This window comes from Phascolarctos cinereus, unplaced genomic scaffold (assembly GCF_003287225.1).
Source record: "Phascolarctos cinereus isolate Bilbo 61053 unplaced genomic scaffold, phaCin_HiC Scaffold_2;HRSCAF=192, whole genome shotgun sequence".
Lineage (NCBI taxonomy): Eukaryota > Metazoa > Chordata > Mammalia > Diprotodontia > Phascolarctidae > Phascolarctos > Phascolarctos cinereus.
Window position 1 is genome coordinate 114,629,042 of NW_027555625.1, and position 15,705 is coordinate 114,644,746.

Genomic DNA, 15,705 nt, shown 5'->3' on the forward strand with positions numbered 1-15,705 from the left:
TGGACATCTAGGTCCGTTCCCCGGGGTTTGGGCAGTGCAAGTGGATGGTAATGGATGGGGGGTACATACTCTTAATTATTTCATTTATTCGTTCCCTAACCTCATGTTCCCTAATTTGGTCTGTAGGGCCACCCCCATCAGAGATATGGACAGGTGCATGAAGGGGCCAACAGACATTTTTTCCAATATTTTCTTTGACAGGAAGCCTGAGCATACTTATTGGTACTTCCACGTAGGCCTTGGCTAGTTATCGCCCAGTCCCCTCCTGTGCCACCATATTCTCTTTCCTGTATTGTAGTAAGATAGACTGTTCCTGAGCTGCCACTGCACTGCTGGGTAGAACTATAGCATGTGGAGTGCAAGGCCTCAAGGTAGTTGCAATCACTGGGGCAAGGCCCGGGCTGGCCACCATTCGGAGGGATAACTCGGGGCTTCCTTACGCATTCCCACTTGGGTTTGGAGACGCCCGTGATAGAATGACGGTAGGCGAGGTAGGCTGTCTTTTCCCCGCAGTCCACTTCTTGCGTGTAGGTGGCGGGACGGACAGTGAACGTGCCCCCGCCGCAGTCACAAGGGCTTCCAAAGAGGGCACGGCTGAGCGCTACTGGGTCAGGAGATTGAAAACCACCGTGGCTCCCACGGAACAGGAGGAAAATTACGAGGATCGTCATTTTCTGTAAAACAGAGAAAGAAAACAGAGGTGTCTCAGGGGGGTGGTTCCCTGGACGGCATTATGAGTTTCTGGCTTGTCCATCAACCTAATCAGCCTTTCAGGCAACCATCTAGCATTTTGGCACTTTGAGTCATAAATACAAGCATGGCCTTTGCCCCAGATTAACACAGGATCAGGGCCCTGCCATTTGCCAAGCAGGGGATCTTTCCATTTTGCCTGAGCGTAGGTTTGGGCCGTAGTGGAATGCCAAAGGCGGTCTGCGGCACTCTTTGCCGCAGTGTCCAGAGTGAGAAAATTTAAAACAAAAAGAGCGTGATTGAGCAATGTTTTGGCATTGCCAGCTCTGGGATAAAGAACTTCCCTCCCTGATTGTAATTTCAGGATCATGTTTTTCAGTGTCTGATGGGCCCTTTCCACAATTCCTTGCCCTTGAGGATTATAGGGTATACCAGTAACATGCTTAATATGCAACTGTGTACAAAAAGATCTGAAAGAAGAACTGGTATAACCAGGGCCATTATCTGTCTTAAGAATTTTGGGCTGCGGGAGGACCGCCAAGGCACTAAGGAGGTGATTAATGACATGTTTGGTGGCCTCTCCAGGTTGCAGGGTGGCAAAAATGAAGCCACTGAAGGTATCAATGGACACATGAACATATTTAAGCCGACCAAAAGGGGGATAGTGAGTGACATCCATTTGCCAAAGTTCCCCGGGGATAAGACCTCGGGGATTGATGCCATTATGAGGTTCAGGAAGGAGGGTCAGGCAACCAGGGCACTGTTTCACAATCTGTCTGGCTTGTTCCCGGGTTATAGGGAACTTGAGACGAAGCGTATGGGCATTCAGGTGATGCAGCTTGTGGGCTTGTGTGGCAGCCTCAACAGGGAGGCAGACAGAGCAAGCAGAATGCGACGAGTTACTTGATCAACCTGATCATTCCCTTCAGAAAGAGGACCGGGGAGGTCGGAATGGGCACGAATATGACCAATGAAAAAGGGGTGATCGCGGGAGAGAATTAGAAGCTGAAGAGTGGCAAAAAGAGGAGACGCATTAGTGGAGGGACGGATATACGGGACGGTTTCCAATAGAGGGACTGACTGTGCAATATAGGAACTATCAGTATAAACATTGAGGGGGCCCGAGACAGATTCAAAAACCTTAATGACCGCTGCGAGCTCTACCAGCTGCGCGGAGGTGAAAGGGGTGTCAAAAGAGGTGACCTGTCCATCAACACTAAAGGCTGCCTTCCCTGTGGCGGAGCCATCAGTGAACGCCAAATGGGCGCTCTCTATGGGCTCCGCTTTGGTGATCCTTGGGAAGACCACGGGTGTTTTCTGAAAGAACTGAATGAGCTTATCTGAGGGATAATGATTGTCTATAGCTCCCATATAGGAAATGCAATTAACTGCCCAATCATCATCATTCTGAAGCAGCCATTGAATCTGCGAAGCAGTGTAGGGGCAAACAATATGATCTGGTTCTCGACCAAAAAGTCGAAGGGCTGCCTCTCGGCCGAGGCGCAGGAGCCCTGCCGTTAAATGCGGGTAGGAAGAAAGGATCTTTGTAGGTGTGGCTGGCATATGAATCCAGAATAACGGATGTCCCTGCCATAACAATCCAGTGGGAGAAAAAGTGGTGGAAAAAATTAAGAACCAAAGAGGTTTTTGAGGAGCGTAATAGCCAATATGTTGTTCATGAATGGCTTGCTCAATTAAGGCAAGGGCCTTACGGGCCTCCGGCGTGAGAGAGCGGGGTGAATTTGGATCGGAGTCTCCTTTAAGAATATCAAACAAGGGTCGCAGTTCCCCTGTAGTGATCTTAAGATATGGCCGAAGCCAATTCAATTCTCCCAGTAATTTTTGGAAATCATTAAGGGAGCAAAGGTGACTCACTCGTAGGCGAACCTTCTGGGAGAGAATGCGATTCGTCAAGAGTTCAAATCCCAAGAACAGCTGGGGGGGGCAGGTTTGCACTTTATCAGGGGAAATATTAAGGCCCCGATATTCCAACGCCTTAATGAGCTCCTGTGATACCTGAGTCAATTCCTCATTATTTGGTCCTGCAAGGAGGATATCGTCCATATAATGGATAATATAAAGCTTGGGATACTGCAAGCGGAAAGGATCAATTGTTTGGGCAACATATTTTTGGCACAGCGTAGGGCTATTAGCCATGCCTTGTGGCAAAACTTTCCACTGAAAGCGCGGAGAAGGGCCCACACAATTGGTAATAGGAACACTAAAAGCGAAGCGCTGACAATCGGAAGGGTGGAGGGGAATGGAAAAGAAGCAATCCTTAAGATCAATTGTAATCTTAGAAAAATCTTGCGGTATGGCTACAGGGGAGGGGAGCCCAGGTTGAAGGGCCCCCATAGGAATCATAGTTTTATTGACGGCCCGTAAATCATGTAAGAGTCGCCATTTACCTGATCTTTTTTGGATAACAAAAATGGGCGTGTTCCACGGGGATGTAGATGGTTCTATGTGACCTGCAGCTAGTTGCTCCTGCACTAAAGCAAGCGCTGCCTCCAGTTTTTTCTTGGGTAAGGGCCACTGGTCTACCCAGACGGGTAGGTCATTTCTCCACGAGATCCTATCTGCCTGGAGTGCAGGAGGACCCGTGGCCCTCACGAAAAATGGTTCTGATTATCTGGGCTCTCACAACCAAGGCCTGCTCGTCCTTTTCTCCCTTCAGCAACAATGGGGGACAGTTGCCCTTGACCTTTCTTGCCTAATCCTTGCCCTGGGAGAAATCCCTGGGAGAGCATTTGACGGGTCACAACGGTATTTGGGCTGCACATAATTACCCCCATCTGTGAAAGAATGTCCCTTCCCCATAAGTTGACAGGTAAGCCGGGGATCACAAAAGGCCGAACAGTCCCTTTATTTCCTTCTTTGTCTTGCCAAGGCAGCCATTGAGAGCTCTGTAGGTATTGTGGGATTGACCTATGCCCTGCAAGTGTGTCATGGATGGTTGAAGGGGCCACGAAGATGGCCAACTGTCTTTTGAATAACAGTCGAGTCAGCTCCTGAATCTAATATTCCTTCAAAAAGCCTGCCTTGAATAAAAAGCGTAAGCATGGGGCGGTCTTGGGAAATGGCCTGGACCCAATAGATGTCTGAGGAACCAGGCTTGGAGTGGCCTCTAACAGTGGCGAGAGCAGGGTATGGAGTCTGTAGGGGGAGCGGGAGAGCCTGCGCAAGGCGTTGTCCCTGACGGACAGTGAGGGGCCCTTTCAGGGTTGAGGCAAGTATCTGAATTTCCCCCGTGTAATCACTATCCACAATGGAGGGGTGAATCATGAGGCCATTAATAGTAGCGGAGGCGCGACCAAGGATGAAAAAATAGAAGTCAGGGGGCGGGGGGCCAAAGATGCCTGTAGGAATAATATGGACGCCACCCTCGGGGTCAATACTGAGGTGGAGGCGGCACACAAGTCCACCCCTGCGCTTCCTGCAGTGGCTCTGAAGAGTGGGGTGTGGACAGGCTGATCCCCGAGGCCCGAACAAAGGGGTCGACTGGGGGGCCCGGGGCTGGCCCCTCCGACCGTTTCCCTGTAAAGGGTGGCCATGAACGTCTGTAGTTGAGCGGCAGGTTTTGCCCAGTGTTTCCCTTTCCTACACCGAGGGCAGAGGGTGGAGGGTTGGGAAGCCTTATTGCTGATTGGAGCGGAGGGAGTGTCAGGGGCACTAGGGCACTGTCGGGCAAAATGGCCAGGTTGACCACACCGGAAGCATGCCTTTTGGGAGTCCCCGGTTTGGAGAGCTGCCCCTATGGCCAGATGTACGGCCTGGGACATTTTGGTAGTGAAGGGATCTACATCTCTGCACATACGTATCATTTCCTCTAATGTTTTATCTCTCCACTTCCCGCGTAAGGCAGACCGACAGGCATTGTTAGCATTTTCATATGCTAAGCGTCTCACAAGCTGATCATTAGACGCTTCTTGCCTAAGGTTCGTTCAGTTGCTTCCAAGAGCCTACTAACATACTCAGAGAAATCTTCCTGAGTTCCTTGTACGATCTTATTAAGCGGAGCAAGGGGGGATCCAGAAGTGGGCAAGGCACGCCAAGCCGCGAATGCAGCATTGGCGGTTTGCGCCAAGAGGCCTATTGGGAGGCAGCGTTGTTGGCCTCCTCTGCGTATTTCCCTTGACCACTCAACTTCTCATAAGTCCACTTTAAAGCGGGGGAGCCAGGGGATTTTTGGTTGGCTGTAGCCATGGATTGGCAGCGGTCGAAGAAATCTGCTTTCCATGTCAAGAACTGCCCCCTTGAAAGGACTGCCTGTACTACACGAAGCCATTCTGCCGGCAAGAGATATCCTCCGCGGGACATAGATTCAAGAGCTGAGAGGGTAACGGGGCGTTAGGACCATAGGACTTGACGGCGGCGTTAAGATCCTTAATCCCTTTGAACTGCAATCTCCTATATTCTAACCGCTGTCCTTCCTTTTTTCCAATTGCCCATTCCTCTTCTTTTTTCCACTATCCTGTCCCTCCCCCTCTCCCTCCCTCTTCCCTTCTTCCTCACTTTCTTCATCTCCCTCCCTTCACTGGCAGAAACTTCCTTGGGGTCGTTGTGTGAGGGTCAGGCTGACGAGACCGGGTCATAACAGGGAATATCATGGGCTGTGCCTTGTTAGATTTTTATCTCTAGCACTGGCTCTGATCTTTTTCAGGGGTTTCTGATGTAACTGCGACCTATTGGGGAAAAAATGACAGAATTCTGGAGGGAGTGTTGCAGGGAACTCAGTTCCGAAGAGAGTTGTGCATATTGCTTTTGTAGATCTAAGACTTCTCGGAGCTCCTTAACTTGAGTGGAGAGTTGACTTCTGGCGGATGTGAGGGCTGAGGAAGTGGGAATGGGGGGCAAAAGCGCAGGAGCGCAAGTCTGGGATATGTAGGGAGGGGGTAGGTACTGGGAGTTATGGGCCAGTCCGGGTTATTATATCGGGCGGCTTCTTCCTCCAGTTCCGCCTCGTCCCCGGGATCTAGAGTATCAGGGTCAGGATCTCCTAAAGGAGGAGTTTTGTGTTTTGCAATTATAGGCAGTGTTAAAGGTTCAGTAGCCGGGACCGTTTCCACAGGGAGGGGAGGATAAAGGGCTTTGGAGGTTCCGGCGGAATGGTAATGACCACGGAGGGGGGTCTAGGGGGACTTTTTCCCACTGATTCTAATGACTTTGTAGAGGCGGTTCGTGATAAAGGGCGCTGTAGCGATTTAACAGAAGCTGCCCGCGACAAGGGGCGTAAACAAAACTCTGCCACCGAAAGGAGTTGGCGCTTGCCTGGGTCCCCAGGGGCAGATTCCACTATGTCTCTGATGATACCCCAGTAAGAAAAAGCCGAGGGAGGGACCGCCTCTGGCCCCTCAGTTTGCAACTTTCTATTGAGGTCTCTCCCCACCTTCTGCCACTTTCCCGGATGAATATCTGGGCCGGTAACCATAAACCAAGGGCAGACCTCATCTACAAAAAGAAAGAATTTCAAAAGGTCCTTTTTCTTAACTTTAACTCCTCTCTCCTTAAGGGCATGCTTAAGGTCTTGGATGAAGACCTGCTCCTTAGAAAGGTTGGAACCCATGATTAGAATGAGGCGGACGAAAACTCAACTTACCAAAACGCAGGGGCTCTTCATGAGCGATGAGAAGGAGGGGGTCGCGACGAATCGTCTCTCAATGCTGGTCCGCCTGGCAGAAGTCCGGACCTCGAGCCCCACGATGGGCGCCACTTGCCCCGACCTGCAGGGCCAGTATACGTGGGGGGTCGAGGAGGACCCTGGCTGAAGGGAATGGGTGAAAAGGAGGAGTGAGACCAAAAGGATGGTAGGCAAGGTCTAATTTTATTTTTGAGCATTACAAGCTTATATAGGGCAAAGCGGGGAGGGGCAAAAGAGGAAAATAGGCCTCCGGGACTTTCCAGGGGCGGTGTGGCAACATCTTGCGGTCAGCCCTGACAGGAACACGTTATGGTACGGTTTGTCTCGGAACAAGCTGCTTGGGGTGTGGTGTTCTCACGGGGTTAGGGGCCCACTACCAGGTGCTGGCCTCCAACACTTTAACATTAGGTTTACTAAATAAGGACATGTATATTTGGATTGGCTATACCCTGTTTCCTTGTCTTTGAATTTTCAATGTAAATGTAGAATGTAAGCCTGCCTCCCCAGACAATGAGAGTAAGGGATAGTGGTGGGTGAAGGTTTTTGTGTTAGGGTATATAATCTCATTTTGCTTTCTGTGCTTCACCTCTCTCCTCCTGGAAATATGGGGGGGGGGAAGCAGATGCCCCTTCTCAGGAGATTGTAATAAAAGTAACTTTTGCTTTCCACCTTGAGAAGTCTCTGGGTTTAATTTGGGTTAGGGTCGCTGTCCCACACAGGCCCAGGCTGAGACCTTTGCCTCTTGCCCCTAAAAGAATTTGGGTCTCATTTGTCTACCAGCCCCAGAAAACCATTAAACTTTCTTTGACCTCACTGTCTACTTGGTCTCAAACAGTTGCCCGAGGCTACACTCCACTGGCTTTTCCTTATCTTTTATTCTTATTCTGATAGACTAGCTCTCTTCTTTGACATCCTAATGAAGAAGTCTAGTCTTTGATCCCACCTTTGATCTTATCAGCCTCTTCCTTCCAGTTCTTTGTTCCCTCCAATCAATTCCTGGGTGACTCCATTTAACCTCCCAAACATTCCCATTGGAATTCTTCCTAAACTCACCTCAGCTTCAGGATCTTTCTCCCAACCCCTCTTCCAAACACCCAAAATTACTTGGGTGTATATAAGATCCACCCTGGCCCCCATTTAAACGCTGAGATTTCCTCATGCCCACTTGTTTTCACAGGCGTCACTAATGTTCAGATTCCTTAAGATCCTGGCCTGAATGGTTTATCTCTAATAAAACTTTGTTTCTGGCTGAAAGAAGGTTTGAGTCAAATTCATTCTGGCGGGACCTGCCGTGTTGTGATTTCGGGGCTCTAGCACCCCAAGAATCTACACCTCATCACATACACACACACACACACATACACACATAAAACCATTCTAGACATACTTCTATTTATCAGTTCTTTCTCTAGTTATCATCTTTCTTTATAGGTCCTTTGTAGTTAAGTTGGGTATTTATCATAGTCAAAATGACTTATTGGCTCAAAATCACTCTTAAAACAATATTGCTGTTACTGTATATGCAACATTCTTTTGGTTCTCCTCATTCTGCTCTTCATTATTTTGTGCAAACCTCTCCATGTTTTTCTAAAATCAACAAGCTGATCATTTCTTATAGCACAATTATTCACCATATATGCTATATACCACATACGATTATATACCACAACTTGTTACGCCGTTCCCCAATTGAGGGGCATCCCCCAATTTCCAGTTCTTTGCCATCTCAAAGAGAGCAGCTATAAACATTTTTAGAACATCTAGGTTCTTTTCATTTTTTCCTAATCATCAAGCAGAGGTTCTAAGAGGCAGAGGCAAAGAAAGGGACAACAGCTGGACAGCCTGAATGCTCCATGTCAGGAGAAAGCAAGGAAGGCCTCCAGGAATTTGACTGGGCTCTCCATGGTGAACTTTTGAGAAGACATGGACAGGAATCACACCGGTTGGGTGGACATGGAAAGTTTTTCATCTGCACCATTGATGGGAAATTCCAAATCAAATTAGATCCATTTGAGTAATTGAGTAAAGAAGTGCTAATGACAGAATTTTCAAACAACTTTCATAGAGCACAGGGGGGAGATAATTAGGAGATCTTCCAAGTCTCTCTTTCTAATGGCATCAGGTGAAAACGGCCATCTACTCTGCTGCCCTCAGGGTGGCCCCAACAAGAACCAACATCAGCCCCCTTCTCCTTACTATGGATTATTTGCTGGTCTTTTCTTTATATTTCATAGGAGTAAAGATTTACTTTCTTCCCCTCTTCCTTTTATTGTTTTAATCTCTTTCATCCAGAGTCTGGGAACTTGAGAACAAGTTCTGTGCTTGGCTTCAACCCTTGTGAGGTTCAGAGAGACTTAGCCATGTTTCATGACTTAGCTCTCTGGTTAAAAGTCTGCCTGATGCCCTCAGGACATAGTTCCAGGTCATTAAATTTCCTTTGTCTTCCTCATATTCCTTGGCGCCTCCTAGTTTTCCTTTAATTACTTCTGCCTTGAAGCTCCCCACAGCTTTGACAAGTCTGGTGTAATTTGCCTCAGAATCTTGGAGTGAGATTCCCAGGACCCTTCCTTGTTTCTGCTTTCCCTCTCCTCATCACTAGGCTCTGTGGGAGACTATTTGTTCGGTCCTCGGAATAAGATAATTGCATTTTTACAAAAAAATAAAAACAACACAGGATGAGAGCTACTTCTTCCTAGTTTGGGACTAGTTAAGTCTGTCCCATAGAACACAGAACCACAAAATTACTGAATCTAAGAGTCGGAAGGGACCTCAGAGCCCATCTAATCCAAACCCTTACCAGCATATCATTATTCTTAAGAAGCAATGCTTGGATACAAGGATCTAAGACATCTCCAAAGGCCTCATGATGGAAAATGCTATCCACATCCAAAGAAAGAACTGTGGAGTTTGAATGCAGATCAAAGCATACTTACTGTTTGCTATTTTTTTCTTCTGTTGTGTTTTGTTTCCTCTTTCTGGCAGCTCCTATTGGTTCTAGTTCTTACTTAGAACGTCACTAATGTGAAAATATGTTTAATAGGAATGTATATTATAGCCTATATCAGATTGTGCACCATCTTGAGGAAGGAAGTGGGGAGAGAAGGAGAGAAAAATCTAAGACTCAAAAGCTTATGGAAGTGATTATTGATAAATCAAAATAAATTAATTTTTTAAAAAAGAAGCAATGCTTGGATATTATTCAATACAATATTCCAGGCATGGAATGACCAGGGCAGAGTGTGACTATACCATCACCTCCCTAGTCCTCGATCCTTTGATTCTCCTAAGGTTAAGATTAAAATCACATTAGCTCATTTTGCCTTCATGATGTATAGTGTGCTCACATTGAGCTTACCATCCACTAAAACCCCCAGATTATTTTTAGCTGAACTGTTTAACCATGTTTGTCACATTTTGTAAATGGGAAGTTGATTTTTGAACTTAAGGGCAAAACTTTACATTTATCTCCATTATATTTCATCTTATGAGTTTCAACCCATAGAATCCCTAATTTGGAAGGGACCACAGACATCATCTAGCCCCACCTTCCTGAAGCATGAATCTCTTCTATAACATTCCTGCCATATGGTCATCTAGCCTCTCACTAATGGTATCTAGTCATTGGGAGCTTACTACCCCCATAAAATAAATTCATTTTACTTCAGGAAAGCTCTTTTAAGAAGTTTTCCCCTAAAATGAGCCAAAATATATCTTGAGACATCTGGTGGTGCAGGATTCAGAGTACTGGACCTGGAGTCTAAGAGACCTGAGTTCAAATCCAGCCTCAGACACTAGCTGCGTGACACTGGGCAAGTCATTTAACCCCTGTTTGCCTCATTTTGCTCAACTGTAAAATGGGGATAATGATATTACCTCCTATTAATTAAATTAAATGAGATAAAATAATCAAATGAGAAAATAAACAAATGAGATAATATAATGCAACTGAAGATTACATTAGTTTTTTTGGTTGCCACATCATACTGATGTCTCATATTGAGTTTGCTAGGTCTTTTTCACATGATCTATTTCCTAGGTACTACCCTCCAGATTACTAATCAACACTGTTATCATTTAAACTGTTCTGAATCAATGGCTATATGGTATTTTACAAATATTATTTCAGTTGATCCTCACAACCACCCTGGGAGGTAGATGCTATTATTATTATCCCCATTTTACAGATGAGGAGACTAAGGCAGACAGAGGCTTGCCCAGGGCCACATAGCTGGTTAGTGTCTGAAGCAAGATTTGAACTCAGGTCTTCCTGACTTCAGGCCCAGTAGTCTGTCCCCTGCACCAATCAACAAATATTTATTAAGCACCTACTATGTGCCAGGCACTGTGTACATAACTGTACTCATCCACAAGAATATTGTAAGAGACTTTTGTCAACTGCCTCAATGAAATTCAGCTATATAGTGTGGTAACATCCCTGATCTACCAACTTAGTAATCCTGTCAAAAAAGGAGACAAGGTTAGTCTGGCATGACCTGTTCTTAATGAACCTTAGTGGCTTGTAGTGATCACTGCTTCCCTAAGGGCTCAGAAACCATCCAACCATATCCATTCTAGTATTTTTCCAGGAATTGACACCAGATATATCAACCAATAGTTTAAAGTTCTTGTCATTTTTGAAAATCAATAAAAACCCCTTCCATTTCCCACAATTCCTCAAAGATCACTGACGACTGTTCCATGTTTGCAGGTCTTTTGGTATCCTAGGAAGGGTTTCATCCCGGCCTTATTGACTTATTAACTAGTCCCAAACTAGTGGCAGCTATGTGTTTTCTTAAGCTTATTTTAATTTAAAAAACCCTTGAGTCAAGGGCAGAACTACTGGGTTGGCAAGATAGGTTGGCTGCCTGGTGGTGTAGAGAAGCAGAGGGAAGAAAGGAGGGAAGGCTTCAAGGAAGAGGTTTGAAGATTTCTAATGAAGATGTCTTTGGGAGGAAAAAGTCATTTAATGAAAATATAATTCCATGTGGCAGAGAATACATGTTGATATAGAAACAGTTACATAAAATGATGGATTGTGTCTTTTATTGTCACTGTCCTTTCTTTGACTGAATACTGCGATGAGCTCAGATTTCCCAGTACTGTTATCTGGAACTTTGGCCCTGTAGTCATACATAGCTCTTTGGCTTTTAGTGGATAAAACACTGGACTTGGAGTCAGGAAGAGTTCAAATCTGCCTCATAAACTTGCTATCTGTGTGAGGCTGGGCAAGTCACTTTACCTCTGTCTGCCTCAGTTTTTTCATCTATAAAAGGGGGATCATGATAGTACCTACTTCCTAGGGTTGTGAGGATCAAATGAGATAATATTTGTAAAGCTGATTACAAACTTTAAAGTGCTATATAAAGGCTAGCTATGATGATGATGATGATGGTGATATGGTGGTGGTGGTAGTGATGATGATGATGATGGTGATGATGGTGGTGGTGGTAGTGGTGATGATGATGATGTAGTATCCATAGCTCAGCCCACTATTTGATTTTCCCCGTTGGGGTTCTCTTAGAACTTCTGTCACTGAACGGTATTCAGATCTCCAACCCCACAGAAAAGTAGCAATGAAGCACAGGCACAGAATTTCAGAGCAAATCTCATAGGAGCATAAATTCAGAGGTAGAAGAGATCTTGTAGGTCATCTAATCCAATCTCCTCATTTTATGGAGGGTAAATGAGTTGCCCAGAGTCACACGCAGAGACAGGATATGAGCCCAGGTTCTCTGAAACTCCAGATTCATTGCTCTTTTCACTCTGCCAAAGAATCTTAGAAGTCACCTAGTCCAATCCCCTCATTTTGCAGCTAAAAAAACTGAGGTCTTTAGAGGTTGAATGACTTGTCCACAGATGCTGACTTTGGACCTGCCACTAATTAGTGGCAGAGCTGGGAGCCATCTTTAATTATTATTGGCAGGAATGGGCTCTGTCCACAGGACTTCGGTAGATCTTGATGCCTTTGTAAGGCTATTCCTTTATGTCATTGGTCTTCAGAGTAAAATCAGGTCCTGGTCTTTCCCTGGACATTTTTCATTCATCCATTCATTCATTCATTCATTCATTCATAGGGTATTTACTAAGTATGCTGCATTTCTAGCCTGATTCTGCAGCAATATATGGTGAAAGCAGAGTAGTCCTACCCAAGTGTAAACTGGTTTTCACAAATTGATTTTAAATTGTTTTTTTTCTTTTAGGTGCCTGTGAGAGCGGCAGGAAACCACTAAAGAGAAGGTGTGGTACAAATAAGCGGAACTCAACAGACAGCTGCCTGCATGGTTCAAGGGCTGACAGAATCCAAAGATAGTTAAGTGGGATAGGAGCAGTCAGGAAAGGTTCTGTGGAGGAAGCGAGTATTTAGCAGGGTCTGTAAGGATTGCTATGCCAGGATCGGATCGGTTCAAGAAGCTGAGAGGAAATGGGTTATACTTGTACTTCCTTCTCTTTAGATCAGGCTCTTCCTCTTAGCCTAACTCATTAATACAATCAGGCAATAAAATACCTACTGTGTGCTGGGCACGATGCTAAGCGCTGATACAAAGAAAGGCAAAAACAGTCCCTGCTCTTGAGGAATTCACAGTCTAATGTCTAGTCTTCTGCAGGTTGAAGTCATGGAGATACAGAATCAAATGGAATCCCAGCTACCTCCATTTTTCTCTTATCAAGCAGAAATGTTATTTCAAAGACCATTTGCATCATGTTCATTATTGGAACTACTCTGGCCAGGACCAAACATATAAACTCAATGACATTAGGTGCCATACTACAATGAGCAAAGACAAAAGGCCAGGGGAAAAGATCTGCAACTTCTTTTGTGACTGAAAACCTGGCCAATTCCTTACAGACACACCATTCTACAAAATCTATTCTCCTATGATTTGGGAGGCTAACTCCTCTACATTCTCCACCAACCTACTTTCTACCCCTTCACCTTAACTGATATATGGCTTCCAAGAACTGGTGAATGCTGAGTACACATTGAAGTATACTCTTTTCACTTGCAACATGATTAATATAGAAATACGTTTTGCATGACTTCACATGTATAATTGATATCATATTCCTTGCTTTCTCAGTGGGCAGGGGAGGAGCTGGAGGAAGAGAGAGAATTTAGAATTCAAATTTTAAAAAGATAATGTTAATATGAATAAATCAATAAAGTATATCTTTTTTAAACTGAAATATAGCTTTCCCCTGGTAGCACCACTTCCCTCCCAACCCAATCTTCTCTCACTATTCCCCAGCTCACAATCAAGGAATAGAGCTCAGCACACTCATTGTTCTGCAGAATCACTTCCAGGCCATAGATTCAACATTCTTTTCTCCATCACCTCCAAGATCTCTCATTCTCTCCAATAACTTCAACACCTGATTCAAAGTCCTTTTCTGCACCCCATCTCTGTCATCATCCTCAATATCCTTAATATCCACCCTTAATGATTCCTCTAATATCCTTTCCCTCAGGTTCCTCTACTTGACTTCAGTTGCCCCAAAGACCCAAGGCCACACTTTATATCTCATTGTCCTACCTCCAAAGTTTCAAGCTTACTATAATTCCTGACCATAACCTCCTATTCTTCCACCTCTCCCATTCTTTCATTCTCAGTAAACTATCTCTTTATTTTTATTAGGACCTCCAGACCTTTGACTCCTTCCTACTCTCCCAGACAATCAATACTTTTCTGGTTCTTTATTTGTTTCAATACACAGCTTAGACCCCCAGGGCATCCATCTCAATCATATGCTCATTGCTATTCTTGAATTCTTCACTCCTTGACCGCCACCATATTGACTTTGTTAATGCCAAACTCTGAGTTAACCTCACCTCTTTTTTTTCTCTTTTCCTGCTCCCAAAGTAACAAATATAACTGGAGAAAGTCACAAAATCAAGCTGACTGGCCACAGCACAAATTCATGTTATCTGACATTTGCTGGACTCTCACTCCTTCAAGATGATCTATTTATCAATTATTGACTTTCTTCTTGTTGAATTCCCCATAATAGCTAATTCAAACCCTTCTTACTCTCATCAGGTCCCTGACAACTTCACCTCTCTGTATCTCATCAGAGTCAATTCAACTTAAAAAAAAAATCTGGTAAGTGCATTTTTTTATGTGCAAAAGAAAAAAATAACTGTCCCTGTCCTCAAAGAACTGTCAGCCGTCTAGAGGGATGCACGTTGGAGGGATCTAGAAAGTCATTGCATTAAGAGGCAGTGAGCAGGAAGTGTATCCTAGGCCTGGGGAGCCTTTTATACAAAACATAGAGGCAGGAGATGTAATGTCATGAATGGAGAAAGTTTGACTGGATTGAGTCCTGGATTTATTCATAGGCAGCAAGGAAGGAGCCAGTATATAAAGAGAGATTCCAGATGATGGAAAGAGAAGAAATGACTGAAAAGGTAAATCCCTAGAAGAACTAGGAGGGGGTTGGACCAAAAGTAGAAGGGGAGGGGAATATTGTTGGCAGAACAGGGAGCAGGGCTGCCTCTTCAGTAGAGACCAATCTCTAAGGTGAAGAAAAAGGAGATAAGGAAGAGGGGTTTTGAGGGGAGGAGGGGAGAAGAGGGAACTCATAATGGATGGTCTCTATTTTCTCAGTAAGGTGTGATGTCTTAGGTTGAGAGGGAAGAGGAAGGAGGTGATACAGGAGGTCTGAGAAAAGAGGTTTGGAATAATCACTCTGGAGAATGTGATAGAAAACCATTCAGGATTGCCATACAGCTGTGAGGACCCAGATGAAATCAGAAAGCATGAAGGTGATCTAGATTCCGAATTAAGTCATTCAATGTAGCCATCCAATATGAACTTTCTCAATTTTTCTCCTTTCTACCTCAAAATTTCTGTTTTCACCCACCCTCTCTTCTTTCAGTCCTGTCCCAGAGAAATAATTCTTCTTCTTCTTAGCCAAGACTAACCCTCCATCTATATTTGCCATCCCATCATCTCCCACTTCTTCCAGGACTTTGCTACATCAATTATTTTATCTCTATCGCCTCCCTAGTTTAGACTCTCTCTTGGACAAGGTATCATCAAAATGAGAGGCTGGATTTGTAGCTAAGGTCCCTTCCATCTTTAAAATTTTATGACAATCTATTTCAACAAGCCTCTGTATTGTTCTAAAAAATAGAGCAGAGCTGACTCTTAAGATCCAGAAGGGAGGTGGCTGTTATTTGCTAGTCCTTTTCCAAGGATACAAAGAGGTTCAGAGGCCCTGATCAGGTATGCAGTCTCTTGCCAGTATAAAGGATTAAAGGGAATAAGCATTTATATAGCATCTACTATGCTTCAAGTACTGTGATAACTACTTTACAAATATTATCTCATTTGATCCTCACATCAACCCTAGGAGGTAGGTATTATTATTATTAT

The 15,705-nt window shown here is 44.8% G+C and overlaps 1 long non-coding RNA gene across 1 annotated transcript; it reads right to left on the reverse strand.

Annotated features, from left to right (window-relative positions):
* Window positions 1–492: 492 nt before the first annotated feature.
* Window positions 493–7,297, reverse strand: LOC144455798 (uncharacterized). The gene is made up of 2 exons (XR_013484570.1): window positions 6,290–7,297; window positions 493–674 (listed from the first exon to the last, which is right to left on the reverse strand). It is a non-coding gene; the product is annotated as an uncharacterized LOC144455798 (long non-coding RNA).
* Window positions 7,298–15,705: the final 8,408 nt, after the last annotated feature.